General features: G+C 40.4%; 1 protein-coding gene across 1 annotated transcript in view; it reads right to left on the reverse strand.

Moving 5' to 3' along the window:
- Positions 1-15902, reverse strand: part of TIAM2 (TIAM Rac1 associated GEF 2) — a 236727-nt gene that overhangs the window by 120375 nt on the left and 100450 nt on the right. Inside the window, exon 2 of the mRNA XM_082404547.1 lies at positions 15440-15535. The gene's annotated coding sequence lies outside the window, so the exon portion shown is untranslated. The remainder of the gene's footprint in view (positions 1-15439; positions 15536-15902) is intronic.

Here is a 15902-nt window from a genome sequence, read left to right on the forward strand (position 1 = left end):
CTAAAAAAAGTGTGTGTGGGGGTGTGGGTGTGTGTGTCTTCAGAAGAAATCTGAGAATTTGATGTGGCAGGAGAGAGAGGGGAAATTCTGGTGTTGTCCTTTATTAGCCAAAGGGGAAGGAGGCTTCTCCCCAAGCCTGTTCATGCCCCAGAGGGGGAACTGGCCCTAGAGCCATGACGCTCTACTATTAGAGAAACTTCAGAAAAACATCTGAGAACTAATAATAAACACACGAGGTAAGGCACCAGGACAAAAGGGTATCAACTCTAGTAAGGAACTTTTTGGCAAATTATTTCTCACTGTGTCTTCTTATAATTTCCAGTTTTTTTTCTCTCTAGGTCACATGTAGGGTAGAAAAAGTAAGTCAAGGTTTTTGCTATATTCCGGTTACTTCTGGGTTTGGGGGTTGTTTTGTATTTAACTTTTGATTAATTTGTGATCATGCTATCAATTGTCAATGGAATATATATGTATATACATATATGTGACTGTGTGTGTGTGTCTGTGTTCCATGAATGTGGGTACACTTTTCATGAAGCTCTTTACTCTCTATTACCTTTTGATATCTTGGGTTTTCTTGGCTTATGTCTGTCTGTGAACAATGCCGCCTTTCACTTGTCACTCTACCTTCCAGGAGTGGCTACAGATGACTTGAAAACAAATCTATTTTCATTCTCTCCACTCAGAGTTTCTTTTCATTGGCTTTAATGGTATGGACTTTTAGCTTTTGTCTTTCCCAGCCCATACACTCTGCATCTCTTTAGCCCTTCACATCTCAGCAATCCTACTCAATTCTGCAACTAGAGATGTGTCAAGGTCAAGTACAAAAACAGGATGGGGATTATTATTGTTTTCCAGTGTTGTCCTAAAGATACCCAGGATTTCTAAACCTTTATTTAAGTTTTAGGAACACCCTGGACCAACTTCATCCCAACACTATCTGCAGCACTTACCACATCCCTTTCCTAGAACAAAATGATTACTTAGTCTATCACTTTATATGTAAAGTTTATTTTTCCAAAAGGGCCTTACATTACCTTGGCACCAAAGTTAAAGTCCATCTGCTGTCTTCTGTTCCCTTCCAGAGCCTCTCTTGTCAGGCACAGAACTAATGAAAACGTCAGTCTTCTATTAGAGTGGGATCATGGGGGAAAAACCTCTCAATATAAGGCCACAAAGAGGGACAGATTGACAGATGAAGTCTAGCCAAAGCTGCCTTGTCATATAGGTTAACACATGGGCACCTAACTCTCTCTCTGGCAATAGTCAATGGGAATGATGACCATCGACTGAGTGTACAGCTTTGAACTTCATTAGGATCCAAGAAAAACAAAAGTCTTTGTCTTGTCTCTGACTAGAGCTTTAAGCCTGTCTGGTTTGGTAAGTAATTAAGTATGTAAGTCAATGAAAGAACGGAAGGAAGGAAGGAAGGGAGGGAGGGAGGGAGGGAGGGAGAGAGAGAGAGAGAGAGAGAGAGAGAGGGAGGGAGGGACAGAGGAAAACGGGTACGTATGTGTCAATTTATAAAGATATATCAAAATGAGCCAAAGTATTCCCAATTAAAGAAACAGGTAGTGTAGGGAAAGACCAACAAGATAACTGGTATCACATCCCAGCTCGGCAACCAACCATCTCAGTAACTTTGGGCATGCCATTTCATTTCTGTAGGTTTTCAGTTGTCCCATCTGAAAAACTGCCTAAGGTCCCTTTTCAACTCTACAATACTACAGACTATAAATAGCTGACAATAGAGTGTACGATGTATTCCTGGCATACTGACATTAACACCTCCTAGCATTTGGGAGTCCATCTGAGACAGAACTGAATAATCAAAAGGCACTCAACCCACCATTACTAAAATTCAAACTGTTATAAACACAATGTTTAGAACCTTTCTGTGTCAACAGTCAGAAATTCAGGTTTATCAACTACTAATATTATTTCTTTTCCCTGTCTCTAATATTATTGCTATTTCTTTTGAGTCCATACCTTTATCTAATTTTTTTTTTTTTTTTTTTTTTAGTTTTTCTAGTAAAACCATTTTATCTTGTTCCTTATTTAAGGAACACAATTTCAGATGACAAATGCAAATTATTACTTATTTATTTATACTTATTATTACTCCCCTTTTAAGGGATCTCACTAATGGGGTTTATTATCTTTATGTAAATGAGTCTTACAAAGTGGGCTAAACCTGAAGGCACAGACAGACACAGAAAGGGGCCCCATCAGATACTTAAGGAGTGTGAGCTTTTCCCTCCAGGCTTCTCTCTGTGTTGTTTCCACATTCATTCGATAGCTGTTGAATAGGAAGAGGTTGTAGGGACGCTACACTAACTTTATACTTCTGAAAAAGGGAATATGGCTCTTCTCAAACACAGTCTTGGACCACCAAGACACAATCATCTGCCCTACTTAGTGGTTAAGTGAAGGACCACTTCAGAAGGATAATCTCTTGGCAAGGAGCCCAGCCCTTATCTCGCACTTCCAGGCATCCTAGATCAGGCCTGGGGTAAGGAGAAGGCTTTGCAAGTCACTCCCTCTGCACTAAAGTATTGAAAGAAAGGTGTTATCTACTTGCATTCAAAACACCATGTCAGTATGGAGTGGAGTCAGAAGGTTCTTCAACAGACTTCAGTTTCTGTCTACAACCTCTGGTGAAAATCAAAGTGGTTGACATGTGTTAATGTGACTACACAAGAAGACAGGTGGGGTTTGCTCTGTCCCTGCTCTACGTGGCTGCCGGCTCTGTCACAGCAGCAATTTCTACATTCAAAGGAAGAGCAAGAAATAAAACACTACCAGCATTTCTATTAGTTCTAACCTACCTGGACAGCACTCACATTCCTCCATCCCTAAAAGACATTTCTGTAAAGGAAGACACACATTGAAGAGGCACACACATCACCCACCCTAAAATAACTCATAACCTCATTCAACTGAAAGTAAGTACAAAACTAGAATCCCTAAGTATGACGGAGGGCCACAGTGAAACGCTGAGACGTGTTAGGGAAAACTCTAGCAGCTGTTCTGCAGTACACTGACTTTCCAGAAATTCTATAAATAATCTTCCAAGTTACAATGACTTCAAGAAAGCTTCCTATTTCTGTCTCTCCACCTACCAATTTTCCGAGAATTACATGCTTGGCCAAATTAACATAAAGCTGAGGGAAATTCTGCCGAGCGGGGTTGCTCAATCCTTGCTGATAAACTCAGCGCTCAGACAAACGCCTAATGAATGAGCCGCCCCTGAGGGATTATGACATGAATCAATCATCCTACTTAAATAAAGCACTCCCCGCTGCCCCCCTCCACACACACACAGATGACGAAGGATTCCCTTTCTTTCTCAGAAAGTTGGAGACAAAAGTTAAGGATAAACATGAATAAAGAGTGAACATCAAATTACAAGTCTAAAAAGAAACTCTTAAACCAAGGAGCTCACTCAAGCTCAAAAGTAAGGCCTGAGGAAGTTACATAATGAGCAGGAAACTATAAGATATAATCTCTGCGCACATTTTCATTTCCCTTCGTGCCCTGAAAGAATTAACTGGTAAAGATAAGGTCATAGTCATTAGTGCTTTCACATGGTCAGACTGAGGAATGGCACTTTCTTGAGATAGCAGGAAAAATAAATCCATACAACGTATACCATCAGCTTTGGGAGAGAGTTAATTAGTAAAACGGGATGGGCAGCTATGATAAATCACCAATAGGTGTGTGAAAGCATATAGACACTCAACTTGAAAGGGACTGTTCCCTCATGCACACCAACGTGGGCAGCCCAAGTACAAAATAATGTAAAACAAAATTCAGCACATGATGACATGTTACCAAAAGGAACATTTCAAGAAACACTGATATTTCACATATAACATGAAGTCTCAACTGCAAAGGGGGAAAATAAACATTTATACCCTTACCTTTGCCAGAACTTTGGATGCAGCCAGTTCTTCTCAGGCTCTTTTAATTAGTCCACCAAGTTTCCCAGAGTCAAGGTCTATATACACATCCGTGGACTCCCTCTTCTTCCTGCTCACAGTAAGGCAGGAAACAACGTCTAACACTTCAAATGCTCGGCCGTTAAGAGCTAAAAAGAGATCCTGTGCAGTGCTGGATATATTTTTGTCTGCTAGCTACACACCCTCATCATGTTCAATTTTTTCCATTGGTGGAGAAGTATGATGCAGACTTAACCAGAAAGTGGTTTTCCATGGGCTGCCGGCAGCGATTAGGCAGGACAGCCTGCCATCAGGGCCTCGGAGCCGGGCTCGCCCATGACTGCGCTGCTGTTGGCCTCGCATTCCAGAATTACCACCAAAGTTCCATAGGAACGCGGCTCCAGAGTTTGCTGAATAAAGGTTTACTCACTTGAAGGGAGCCTCAGCTGCTTTTTTAAGCCTTCTCAGCAGGAAGAATACACACCTACCATCCTTGTGTTTAGAGCGGTAGTAAACATTCTATCTCCAAAACCACAGCTGGAATGTGACGGTCATAAAAACCCTGCCTCAAGAGCAGCCCTTCAAAATAATTTTGTGATTTGCAAAATAGCGGGTGTATACTTACTCTATGTGCCTTGCTGGAGTTGCTTCGTTTCTCAGTGAAGTAGCAGTGCCCTACAGCGCCCTACATCGGAAGTCCCTGTTATCTCAAAGGGTCGCTATTTTCTCAAAAATTAACATTGAATTGTTAAAAAAACAGAAAAAGGGATAGACCAGAGGTTCAAGGGTTAAGTCTTGCTGTACCTTTTGATGAAAGACCTTCCATTTAAAGTATGCCCAAAAGATAAAGCAACATTTTCAGATCATTTTATATTAGTTACTGGGGATGGAGGGGTTGCCAAATGGGAAAACAAGGTTACATCTGTGGAGCAGATTTTCAATTTTAATTTCAGTTTCAATTTTTGAAATTATAGTCCATAGAAGAAAACAGTTTAAGCAGAAGTTTCCAAGTTATCCTGGACAAACACATGGCAAGAGTTTTTTAAGAAAATACTTTTCATAAAAAAATGTGAATGGCTCTATATGTGCAACAGACAAGATTCTTACATAATATTAAAGATTCTAGTTTAGACATATAAGCTTTTAATTCCTTATCTTGCATGAAAAATGAATATATATGTACACATGCATGATCTACACATACAGGTGCACACATGTGCAAACAGAATGCTGTTTCCATATAGTTTCCATGTAGTTAATACATGCTTGAAAATACACTTTCTAATCTTAGTTGACAAATAATAAGGGCCATTACATAAGATCATCAGCCCAATAGTTATAAAAAGTATTCTAACCTCCACAAAAACTTAAATTAGTGAACATAGAACCAAGGAATTTTTAGTGCTGGTGGAGAAAAACTGAAAAATTCCTTGCTCCAAGCCCCTCAGTTATCAAATCAGAAATGAGGCTTTAAGTGACTTGCTCAAGGTCAGCAGCAGGCAGCAGAGCCAGGTCCTGCCACCCAAGTAACCACAAGTCAGAAGGTTGCCAGGGAAGCCAAGTCACATAACAGAAAACATGGGAATTCCCAAAATATTAATTTGACGTGTGTCTGTATTTAAAAATTCTCTGGGTAAATACAGAAGAAGCAAGTATGCTGTTTAAGTCACTTAGCTCCTATTCCTTTAGATCCAGCACCATCATTTGTTACCAAAAAAATTAAGTAAAATAAAATATCAGCCAGCATTAAACAAGCATATGTTTTCCAAACAACCTTAAGACAGAAGAACTGCTCCTTGATGTGAAGGAGAGGAGGGGAATTATGTCAGAAAGAAGAAGGAAGTTTTAAAGAGGTATGTTTCGGAGGGTGGAAAAAGCATCAGAAGAACAATTAACTGCGTGGAAACAGTTGCACATCCCTATTATTCTTAAGACAATTCTGACCTTTTGATACATTTTACAGGTAGATTGCTCTAAGCCAGAACTACCCAAAAGACTGACGGACCTCTAACATTCCTCAGACACTTCCAAAGGGTTTGCATTGCCTGGTTCCACTTTTTATCACTGAGGTCACCCAAATAACTTTAGTTCTATGAATTTATAGAGTCACTTGGGGTTTCAAACTATGTCAGATTTTTCAAGTTCTTTAGACTTTGTCCAGCTACAGCAAAATACTCTCAGTTTAGTACTCCATCCTAAAATTACAAAACCCAGCATATTTCCACATCATAAGACCTAGACTTTATCTTTCTCATGCCTCATTCTGACATAATAATATAACTGGACATATGCATTAACAGGCATCTAAAACTGAATTCCTTGGCAAAGATCTCTGAGCATTATGTAAATTACTACTTAAGAAGTATTCTATCCTCAAACACACCATGCAAAATGACACATGTAAAAGCAAATATAGCAAAATGTTAACAATTATAGAATTCAAGTGGTGGGTTTATTGTTCACTATACAATTCTTTGGACTTTTCTGTATTTTTGCAAATTTTCTTAATAAAAGGTTGGGGGGAGATTGGGATTGACATATATACACTAACATATATAAAATAGATAACTAATAAGAACCTGCTGTATAAAAAAAGTTTTGCAGGGCAGAAATTGAGACACAGATGTAGAGAACAAACATATGGACACCAAGGGGGGAAAGTGGCGGGGGGGGGGTGGGGTGGTGAGATGAATTGGGAGATTGGGATTGACATGTATACACTGATGTGTATAAAATGGATGACTAATAAGAACCTGCTGTATAAAAAAGTAAATAAAAGAAAAAAAAAAAAAAGATACATGCACCCTAGTGTTCACTGCAGCACTATTTACAATAGCCAAGCCATGGAAACAACCTAAATGTCCATCAACAGAGGAATGGATAAAGAAGATGTGGTCCATGTATACAAGGGAATATTAGCCATAAAAAAGAATGAAATAACACCATTTGCAGCAACATGGATGGACCTAGAGATTACCATACTAGGTGAAGTAAGTCAGACAGACAAAGACAAATATCATATGATATCCCTCATATGTGGAATCTAATTTTTAAAAATGATACAAATGTACTTATTTACAAAACAGAAACAGACTTGCAGATATCAAAAACAAACTTATGGTTACCAAAGGGGAAACATGGGGCAGGTGGAGGGATAAATCAGGACCTTGGAATGAACATACACACACTACTATATAATATATAAGATAGATAACCAACAAGGACCTATATAGCACAGGGAACTCTACTCAATATTCTGTGATAACCTATACGACAAAAGAATCTAAAAAAGACTGAATATATGTATATGTATAACTGAACAACTATACTCCAATAAAATTTTTTAAAAAAAGTGAAGCCATATATAGCTGAGACCACTCCTTTTTTGTTTATTTGTTTGTTTATTTATTTATTTTTGGCTGCATTGGGTCTTCTTTGCTGCGTGCGGGCTTTCTCTAGTTGTGGAGAGCAGGGGCTACTCTTCGTGGTGGTGTGCAGGCCTCTCACTGCAGTGTCTTCTCTTGTTGCGGAGCATGGGCTCTAGGCACGTGGGCTTCAGTAGTTGTGGCACACGGGCTCAGTAGTTGTGGTGCACGGGCTTAGTTGTTCCACAGCATGTGGGATCTTCCTAGACCAGGGCTCGAACCCATGTCCCCTGCATTGGCAGGCGGATTCTTAACCACTGCGCCACCAGTGAAGTCCCAAGCATCATTCTTTATTGATAATCTATAGTCAATTCTAAGGGCTTCATCTGGATATATATATATATAGATATATACACACACACACATATATATGTAAAATATAATAGTAATAATAAATAAAGGCTAAAAACATAAATTACTTTTACCCAAACAGGATTCCAAAAGATCAAATAATCTCTCACAAATATAAACATCCACCTTTGAGGAAATTACACAAATGAGCAAAAAACTCCACAACACGCTCATGTGCTGAAAGAGCTTTTAGTCTGTTGCTGATGGAAAAGCAATACTTCAAATAACATGGGTTGAAAAAACATGGAACTTGAGTAATGTCATTGCAAAAATGTCCTAGGATGAAGGCAATACCAGAAGAAAATGAAACCTGCAAAATATTCATGTGAAAACCCTAAAATCCGAAGAAATATTACTTGGGGAGGTGACTTTTCTCCACCATTTCATCAAAAGGCACAAATCGAACAAGTCTGTTTCTAAAACCAAATGCTTCTGAATTAGACCAGAGACAAGTGAAAGCATGCATGGTTGGCCTTCATATCCAAACTGCCGTGAAGGTTTTACCTCCCATGTGTGACACTGAAAACCCACACAAGTGTACAATTGACACGTGCAGTTCATTTGCTACCAGTCATTGTTCCCTGGGGGCCAGCAAAACAGCTCAGGGTCCAGCCATTAGCGCCCCTCTGCCCTGACCTCAGATCCCGCTGTGTGATATCGGACACATCACCTAACTTAGCTTCTCCATCTACAAAATGGGGATGATATTATCTACCTCACAGAGCTGCTGTAAGCATTAAGTAAAATAATACATGTTGATTGTTTAACACAGTGCCTGTCTGAGAATGCAAACTCCATAAAGCAGAGATCTTGTTAAAAGTGTCTACTGTTAAGTCTAGTACTTTAAAATGTAACTGGCACATGATGAATAATACCCAATAAATATCCACTGAGTCAGTGAATGAATGAATGAATGAATGGGAGATGACAGTGATGATGGCAGTGGGGGGTGAACATGCAAAGAAAAGAGCATCTGGGAATTCCCTGGTGGTCCAGTGATTAGGACACTGTGCTTTCACTGCCGAGGGCCCAGGTTCAATCCCTGGTCGGGGAACTAAGATCCCGCAAGCCCCACAGTGCGGCCAAATAAATAAATAATTTAAATAAAATTATTAAAAAGAAAACAGCATCTGGTGCAGTCTATGTCTTTGTGTCGGAAGCCTCTAAAACCCCTTTATTTAAAATAAGCCACCCACAAGTTCTCAATGCCCACTGAGCCCAACTTTCAGAGTTTCCACTTGAAATTCCCCAGTGGTTCTCCTGTAGCGTTTCCCATTCCAGGATGCTTCGGCCTGAAGAAGATGCCTGAGCAGCCCACGGCCATGCATCTTTAAAATCAGTCGACTTTAAGATAATTCAAAATGTAATGCTAGCATGGTACACACTGCTTTTAAACCACAGCTTCACAAATGTTGATTAAGAAGAAAATAGAGGGCTTCCCTGGTGGCGCAGTGGTTGAGAATCTGCCTGCCAATGCAGGGGACACGGGTTCGAGCCCTGGTCTGGGAGGATCCCATATGCCGCGGAGCAACTAGGCCCGTGAGCCACAATTACTGAGCCTGCACGTCTGGAGCCTGTGCTCTGCTACAAGAGAGGCCGCGACAGTGAGAGGCCCGCGCACCGCGATGAAGAGTGACCCCCGCTTGCGGCAACTAGAGAAAGCCCTCGCACAGAAACGAAGACCCAACACAGCCATAAATAAATAAATAAACAAACCCAAAGTTTAAAAAAAAAAAAATTTATAAAAAAAAGAAGAAAATAGAGCGCCCCCATAGAATCAATGAAAAACTTAGTATTTATTAAGTGAGAACAAAATAAAGAGCAAAATGAATTTTTAACTTTTTAAAAGCGAACTGGAGGTGCCTACAAAATTAATAGTCAATTTTAAGATGCTTCAAAATGCAATACTGGGGGGGTGGGAGGGAGGTCCAAGAGGGAGGGGATATAGATATAGAAAAAAAAAAAACCAATACTAGCATGGTATGTATTGCTTTAAAACCACAACGAATCTAAATTTCATAATACAATCTTTTTCTAAGCATTTTAAAGACATCAAATGTGCAAAAGAAATTTTTTAATGGAGACAATTATCATGAAAATGAGAGATTTTATGGTGTAAATGTTTATAAAGTCCAAGTGCTACCTTACATTCCATAACAAGCTAGCTCTAATAATTTGACCAAATGACCAGTTAATTACTTTTGTAAGAATGAGCAAATATTAAGTGATGTAAAAATTAAGATTTAAAACAAATTCTTAAAAAAAGTTTTCCTTTAAAAGGCCTTTTTCTGTAAGTCCTTATATCCAAATTAAATACACTTTGACAATTAACAGTTACTGACAATGTATAAAATGCTAAATTTTGAAATTAAATAGAATGCTTTATAACAAGGAACAGGTAAAATTTTTATATAAATGACAAAAATCTGTATTAATAATCATGCTACCAAAAATAAAACTACAAAACGAGTTTCAGCTAAGGTAAAATAAAAAAATTTAGTAGAAAATAATCATTTAGGAATGATGCTTGCAAAATCCTGGCTTATAAATATTAACCACTAGACACATCTGTTTACATTTTTGAAGGATTATATCAGAATATTTAAGAAAAGTACAAGCAATCTGCCCAGAACTAAATGTAATTAAGAAGCGTTTTATTCTGCCTCTCACTCCACTCACAATATTTTCTTTTTAGGGACTGAAGTGAAACTGTTTTAGCTGAAAGGTTCCTAATCAGTTTAATTCAGAGAATAACTGAATCTGAGTTTTTGAAGAGACCGTGCAGGTCATCTATCGAGCCTGGTCCTGCTTCTAATTTGAGAACCACCTCCAGTATCCTGACAGATGGGCCCATCTCTTCTCCCTAAATACGTGGAGTGATGGAAAGTTCACAGCTCTATTAGGGAGCACATTCCACTGTGAAGTAACCAACTGATAGACGAGAACTGCTTCCCCGGCCTTTAGATCAGCCATCCTAAAAATTCCACTAATTAAGTTCAGTCTTTCTGTCATTATCCACACACATCCTACCCCCCTCTTCCACCCAATCACCCTCCAAAACAACCGAAGTCAATGTTCACGGTTCTTCCCTGCTCTCTCCATCCCTTTTAGTTTATCTTCACCATGAAGCCAGAACCACCTTGTAAAACAGAACAAACAGACAACACCAGATTATGTTTTTCACTAAAAATTAAATGCACATGTTAGAGAGTCCTAAGGCTTCAGTCTTGTGCCTGAGGGAGCCCAGAGCACAGCTCTCTTGGTCACCCCACTCAGGATAAACGAGGCCACAGGCCCTCTTTGGTGCCACAAAGTCTAGGGAACATTGGGGCTCCAGTGGAGAAGGCAGAAAGGAACCTAGTTCCAGAGTCCCCATGAGTGTGCAAATTACAGACTGTTGCCAGCCCACCGGGCAGGAGACCCAACAATTGATCTTAAGGAAGGCAAGGGAGTTTGCTGCTGAAAGAGAAGAAATGGCCTAAAATAAAAGCAAAAGAGTGGTCTCTGAACACAGAAGGAAAATTTTACTATCCAGAGGAGGGATCAGTCTCATACCTCCTGGGCTGTTTAAAATGTATGAATCAAGCAGGCCTGGGTGCTGCGTGCTTAAGAAACAGAAACCATTTGTTTGTAAATGAAACGCGTGCACGTATTCTTCAGCACACACCAAAATGCTCTGTTCTGTTTTTTTTTTTTTAAATATGAAACTCTACAGAAATATCTTTCGTTTTTCCACTACTGATACAGAAGCAGACTGAACCTTTTCACTTTCCTCCTAATTCTACCAGAAGTAAAACAACTTAAGTAAATGAAAAAATCATTTCATTTTCAGTGTCAATCATGGCAACTGACACTCAGCGTCGGGGAGACTGCATGCGCGGTGAGGACTGTGGCAAAGCGGCCCACGACGACCCGGCCCAAAGGGCTGCCCGCCGCCCCCCCCCCACCGCCCCCCAGGAATGCAGAACCCTAGGGATGCTGCCAGCTGAACCACCTTCTTAAAAAACACTGAAACTGCTCCTTTTAGGTAAACTTTTCCATTTTTAAAGGTAGGCAACTAATTTAAATATCCTGAAAACACTTGTCAGGGACATAGTTTGCAAACCCATCAAAGCTTATCCACAGCCCAGAACCAGCCAGAAGCCAACCAGTTTGCAACCTCGGATGTAAATGATACACCGCAAACAGGAAAATTTCAAATCCTGAAAAACATTTTCAAAGGAAACAACCATCAGTCCCAGCTCCCTGTCTGGGGGAGGCTAAATCCTGGGTCCCCATCCATCTCTGCACAACCAACTTGGCCAAGACACCCAGATGGGCAGGCCTGATTTTGCAGAGGGGGCCACATCTACAGAAGGGGCATCATAAACGACCATACAGGCCACGGCACTCACCTTCCTGGTGAGTGGAGGAATCCTTTCTACGGAACTCTTGATCTGCAGCCAACGAGCCTCGGGACACCACATCTGCCCGGAAGTTCATTACCACGCAGGGTCACCCCTCTCACTTTCCCACAGCTCCTGAGAAAGTCCCGCCTTACATGAAACCCAAAGTGGCTTCCCCCTGCTGCTACTCACTGGTCCTAGTGGCTCCTCAGAAGCTGATCAAGTGCGCCCCACTGGCCCTGCTCCCCTTACGAGTGAAGGGTGGGTAGCACATTCCCTACTAAGCGTACTACCTTCGACACTGAGTATTCTATTCTCTTCATCATGAGCAGTAGGACACTATTTCCAAACATTTCTAACCCTGATCACTCTCCTCTGGTTATCAGTAGCCTTAAACCTAAGGTCTGGAAGGCAAGGAAGAAGGAAACCAAGAATTAGGCAGCACTGGGCCAGGAGCATTACCTATATTTTAATATTTTATATTTGATTCTCACAGCAATCCTCTTTGATTTGTATTATTATCACTACTTGGCAGGTGAAGAAACTAAGTCAAGTAATTTGCTGAAGGCCACAAAACTATTGGGTTGGCCAAAAAGTTCGTTCATAACATCCTTTCCATAAGATGTTACAGAAAAACCCGAACGAACTGTTTGGCCAACCTAATAGTACAACCAAAAAACTCAAAAAGTCTGTCTGATACCAAAGAGACAACAGCATTGCTATACTTATGGAAAACCTACAATGCTTTCTCGTTATAACTTATTAAAACGATAAATAATTATAAGCTAGTCTATTCTTTCTGGTGATCTCAGGAATGGACTGCTGTTTTCATCCACATTAACGCAAAAACAAATTCTCAAAGTGGGTCACCACTTGATAAACAGTATCCAAATACATTATTTTAAAAACCTAGTTAATGTATTTCATATATAAAAATGCAAGTATATACTAAATAAAATAGAAATTCATATAACATGTGTATGAACATACTTAATCACACTCAATGAGAAAAATGCTTTTCTTACTCCTGTTTTACAGAAGAAGAAACTGAGCCAGGAAATGTCAGAGACAGGAGTCAAAGAACACAGGCAGTCCGACTCCCCAAAAATCTAGACTTCAGATGTTTCAAACAGGTGTCTTTCAGTCATGGTTTTTGAACTTCATGGAAACATAAATGAAACACCTCTCCAAGGCTAATTGGATATTCCTTCTGAATATTCTAATGTAGATGATATAAAGGGCAGTCAACACAAAGGTTACCAATGACCATCAAGATGTGTAACTTTAATGTGTGCTATATTTACAAATAAACCCAGAAATGTTAGAAAACATCCTGTTTACAGGGAACATAATGTTAAACATGATAATTCTATGAGGGAACAATTCACATTTTTAAAACAGTAACTAGGCAAATTGAGTCTTCAAAATCTCCTCCAGAACGAACAAATTTCTCACCACATGACACTGACAACTTACACAGTGAGCTTCACTTAGCTGCTGAACTCATTATATGTTTAGTCAAACAATATCTGTGGTGCAACAGACACCGTTCTGGCTGTGGAGCCACGTGAGGAACAAAGACAGACACGTGTCCTGAGCTCTTGGAACTTCTGCTCCAGTGACAGTGGTCTAGACAACAAGCCAATAAATAAGTACAGGAAGGAGAAAACTGTCAGGTAGGGACAAGCACTTTTCAGAGAATTAAAATAGAGTGATGTCTGTTGGTGGGAATGTAAATTGGTGCAGCCACTATGGAGAACAGTATGGAGGCTCATTAAAAAACTAAAAATAGAACTACCATATGATCCAGCAACCCCACCCCAGGCATATATCCAGAAAAGATGAAAACTCGAATTTGAATAGATACATGCACCCTAATGTTCATAGCAGTACTATTTATTTACAATAGCCGTGACATGGAAATGACCTAAGTATCCATCGACAGATGAATGGATAAAGAAGACATGGGGTGTGTGTGTGTGTGTACATACACACACACACACAGACACACACACAAAATGGAATATTACTCAGCCATAAAAAAGAATAAAGTAATGCCATTTGCAGCAACATGAATGGACCTAGAGATGATCATATTAAGTGATGTCAGACAGAGAAAGATAAATCTCATATGATATCACTTACTTGTGGAATCTAAAAAACGACATCAATGAACTTATTTGCAAAACAGAAACAGACTCACGGACGTAGAGAACAATCTTATGGTTTCCAAAGGGCAAAGGGGCTGGAGAGTTGGGGTGGGGGGGAGCGGGTGGTAAACTAGGAGTTTGGGAGTGAGAGGTACACACTCTACTACATATAAAATAGATAACCGACAAGGGCCTACTGCACAGCACAGGGAACGTATTCAACATCTTAGAATAACCCGTAATGAAAAAGAATCTTAAAAAGTATATATATGTACCTAAAAAACTGAATCACTGCTGTACACCTGAAACTAACACAACATTGTAAATCAACCCTACTTCAATTAAAAAAATTTTTTTCAATAAAAATAAAAGTAAAATAAAATAGAGTGATAGTGTAGCAGGTGGCTGGGTGGCCACCTCAGATTGGGTGCTCGAGAGGCAGCTCCCTGAGTTGAGATCCAAAGGGCGCAAAGCGGCCCAGGAAAGATGAGATGCATTGCAGCCTGGAGAGCTTCTGCCCGTGTCTGTGTGCTTCACCAAAGCAAAAGCATGGACTGCAGACACGGCAAACGCTTCCCAGGAATTACTTGCAACCATTCCAAACACCTGCTTTGGGGCCTGCTCAGCTTTCCTGCTGTAGCACTTACCCTGCAATGACCAACACATCTACCAGTAAGACGCCCCAGTCAGAATGAAACAGCCTTCACGTCGGAGTTGGAGCCTTACCTTTCCTCGGTGGTTTCCTAGTGTCTGAGTCTCCTGAGCTGTCCTGATCTTACCACTGCAACTAGAAATGACAGACTCTAGTCTGTTCTTCAGCAGGAGGTCCTAGTTGGCTTGGAGTTCAGGTACATGCTTATCAGTATTTGACATCTACAGAAAAGGAAATGAACACTTCCCAGGCTGCAACTTCTCCACCTAAGCTCCCAGAGAAGATGGACATATGCTCTCCCACATAGAGAGGGTTAGCCGGCGTATCAAATTACAGGGCATTTGTAATAAGCCCCTCAGATTGGGCGCCCGCTGCCTGCAGGACCCTCAGACCAGCACCTGAGGAACCCACGCCACCTTTCCCCACTCAGGTCCGCATACAAAGAGCAATTAACAGAGCTACGTGGGAAACAGACACATAAATACAAACTGCCAGACATTATCGCCTTTGAGATGTACAAGTGCCTCGAACTCACCCCCAGAGGAAGTGTGGACCACACTTGGTGTAATCATTCATTCATTCATCCGGAATGAGCTGGCTGAAGAGGTGTCTGTAATTCAAGCACAAAGCCCTGGCAAGAGAAAACAAAAACACAGAGGTGGTGAGAAACAATTTTTCAAAAATCAGAATTTTGTAACTAAAGCTCAGTTTCTCAGCATTCTGCCCTATCTTGGGCTTGATACAAAAAGGGAGCATCTAAGAGAAAAATCCAGGGCTAAGTGATTAACTATAAAGGAAATGTGAGGGTCTTCCCACATCCTAACTGGAGAAGCAGATTTACTGCTTCACGCTATAACTTTATACGGCCAAGCCATTTTATCGATAGATATATGGAGGGAGGGAAGGAAAACGGGAGGGGAGGGAAGGAGGGAAAGACAAACGATGGAGGGGGGAAGAGGAAGGGAAGTGGGGGAGATGGATAGATGGATGGTTAAATA

Source organism: Balaenoptera borealis (assembly GCF_965194805.1).
Source record: "Balaenoptera borealis genome assembly, chromosome: 9".
Taxonomy (NCBI): domain Eukaryota; kingdom Metazoa; phylum Chordata; class Mammalia; order Artiodactyla; family Balaenopteridae; genus Balaenoptera; species Balaenoptera borealis.